Genomic DNA, 3,848 nt, shown 5'->3' on the forward strand with positions numbered 1-3,848 from the left:
GCTCCCCATCAATCCAATCACTATCATCATTACACCTGTGTGCTCCCCATCATCCAATCACTATCATCATTACACTGTGTGCTCCCCATCATCCAATCACTATCATCATTACACCTGTGTGCTCCCATCATCCAATCACTATCATCATTACACCTGTGTGCACCCCATCATCCAATCACTATCATCATTACACCTGTGTGCTCCCCATCATCCAATCACTATCATCATTACACCTGTGTGCTCCCCATCATCCAATCACTATCATCATTACACCTGTGTGCTCCCATCATCCAATCACTATCATCATTACACCTGTGTGCTCCCCATCATCCAATCACTATCATCATTACACCTGTGTGCTCCCCATCATCCAATCACTATCATCATTACACCTGTGTGCTCCCCATCATCCAATCACTATCATCATTACACCTGTGTGCTCCTCATCATCCAATCACTATCATCATTACACCTGTGTGCTCCCCATCATCCAATCACTATCATCATTACACCTGTGTGCTCCCCATCATCCAATCACTATCATCATTACACCTGTGTGCTCCCCATCATCCAATCACTATCATCATTACACCTGTGTGCTCCCCATCATCCAATCACTATCATCATTACACCTGTGTGCTCCCCATCATCCAATCACTATCATCATTACACCTGTGTGCACCCCATCATCCAATCACTATCATCATTACACCTGTGTGCTCCCCATCATCCAATCACTATCATCATTACACCTGTGTGCTCCCATCATCCAATCACTATCATCATTACACCTGTGTGCTCCCATCATCCAATCACTATCATCATTACACCTGTGTGCTCCCCATCATCCAATCACTATCATCATTACACCTGTGTGCTCCCCATCATCCAATCACTATCATCATTACACCTGTGTGCTCCCATCATCCAATCACTATCATCATTACACCTGTGTGCTCCCCATCATCCAATCACTATCATCATTACACCTGTGTGCTCCCCATCATCCAATCACTATCATCATTACACCTGTGTGCTCCCCATCATCCAATCACTATCATCATTACACCTGTGTGCTCCCCATCATCCAATCACTATCATCATTACACCTGTGTGCTCCCCATCATCCAATCACTATCATCATTACACCTGTGTGCTCCCCATCATCCAATCACTATCATTACACCTGTGTGCTCCCCATCATCCAATCACTATCATCATTACACCTGTGTGCTCCCCATCATCCAATCACTATCATCATTACACCTGTGTGCTCCCCATCATCCAATCACTATCATCATTACACCTGTGTGCTCCCCATCATCCAATCACTATCATCATTACACCTGTGTGCTCCCCATCATCCAATCACTATCATCATTACACCTGTGTGCTCCCCATCATCCAATCACTATCATCATTACACCTGTGTGCTCCCCATCATCCAATCACTATCATCATTACACCTGTGTGCTCCCATCATCCAATCACTATCATTACACCTGTGTGCTCCCCATCATCCAATCACTATCATCATTACACCTGTGTGCTCCCCATCATCCAATCACTATCATCATTACACCTGTGTGCTCCCCATCATCCAATCACTATCATCATTACACCTGTGTGCTCCCCATCATCCAATCACTATCATCATTACACCTGTGTGCTCCCCATCATCCAATCACTATCATCATTACACCTGTGTGCTCCCCATCATCCAATCACTATCATCATTACACCTGTGTGCTCCCCATCATCCAATCACTATCATCATTACACCTGTGTGCTCCCCATCATCCAATCACTATCATCATTACACCTGTGTGCTCCCCATCATCCAATCACTATCATCATTACACCTGTGTGCTCCCCATCATCCAATCACTATCATCATTACACCTGTGTGCTCCCCATCATCCAATCACTATCATCATTACACCTGTGTGCTCCCCATCATCCAATCACTATCATCATTACACCTGTGTGCTCCCCATCATCCAATCACTATCATCATTACACCTGTGTGCTCCCCATCATCCAATCACTATCATCATTACACCTGTGTGCTCCCATCATCCAATCACTATCATCATTACACCTGTGTGCTCCTCATCATCCAATCACTATCATCATTACACCTGTGTGCTCCCCATCATCCAATCACTATCATCATTACACCTGTGTGCTCCCATCATCCAATCACTATCATCATTACACCTGTGTGCTCCCCATCATCCAATCACTATCATCATTACACCTGTGTGCTCCCCATCATCCAATCACTATCATTACACCTGTGTGCTCCCCATCATCCAATCACTATCATCATTACACCTGTGTGCTCCCCATCATCCAATCACTATCATCATTACACCTGTGTGCTCCCATCATCCAATCACTATCATTACACCTGTGTGCTCCCCATCATCCAATCACTATCATCATTACACCTGTGTGCTCCCCATCATCCAATCACTATCATCATTACACCTGTGTGCTCCCCATCATCCAATCACTATCATTACACCTGTGTGCTCCCCATCATCCAATCACTATCATTACACCTGTGTGCTCCCCATCATCCAATCACTATCATCATTACACCTGTGTGCTCCCCATCATCCAATCACTATCATTACACCTGTGTGCTCCCCATCATCCAATCACTATCATTACACCTGTGTGCTCCCATCATCCAATCACTATCATCATTACACCTGTGTGCTCCCCATCATCCAATCACTATCATTACACCTGTGTGCTCCCCATCATCCAATCACTATCATCATTACACCTGTGTGCTCCCCATCATCCAATCACTATCATCATTACACCTGTGTGCTCCCCATCATCCAATCACTATCATCATTACACCTGTGTGCTCCCCATCATCCAATCACTATCATCATTACACCTGTGTGCTCCCCATCATCCAATCACTATCATTACACCTGTGTGCTCCCCATCATCCAATCACTATCATCATTACACCTGTGTGCTCCCCATCATCCAATCACTATCATCATTACACCTGTGTGCTCCCCATCATCCAATCACTATCATCATTACACCTGTGTGCTCCCCATCATCCAATCACTATCATCATTACACCTGTGTGCTCCCCATCATCCAATCACTATCATCATTACACCTGTGTGCTCCCCATCATCCAATCACTATCATCATTACACCTGTGTGCTCCCATCATCCAATCACTATCATCATTACACCTGTGTGCTCCCCATCATCAATCACTATCATCATTACACCTGTGTGCTCCCCATCATCCAATCACTATCATCATTACACCTGTGTGCTCCCCATCATCCAATCACTATCATCATTACACCTGTGTGCTCCCCATCATCCAATCACTATCATCATTACACCTGTGTGCTCCTCATCATCCAATCACTATCATCATTACACCTGTGTGCTCCCCATCATCCAATCACTATCATCATTACACCTGTGTGCTCCCATCATCCAATCACTATCATCATTACACCTGTGTGCTCCCCATCATCCAATCACTATCATCATTACACCTGTGTGCTCCCCATCATCCAATCACTATCATCATTACACCTGTGTGCTCCTCATCATCCAATCACTATCATCATTACACCTGTGTGCTCCCCATCATCCAATCACTATCATCATTACACCTGTGTGCTCCTCATCATCCAATCACTATCATCATTACACCTGTGTGCTCCTCATCATCCAATCACTATCATCATTACACCTGTGTGCTCCCCATCATCCAATCACTATCATCATTACACCTGTGTGCTCCCCATCATCCAATCACTATCATCATTACACCTGTGTGCTCCCCATCA

The sequence above is a fragment of the Aquarana catesbeiana genome, linkage group LG06, assembly GCF_042186555.1.
Source record: "Aquarana catesbeiana isolate 2022-GZ linkage group LG06, ASM4218655v1, whole genome shotgun sequence".
Taxonomy (NCBI): domain Eukaryota; kingdom Metazoa; phylum Chordata; class Amphibia; order Anura; family Ranidae; genus Aquarana; species Aquarana catesbeiana.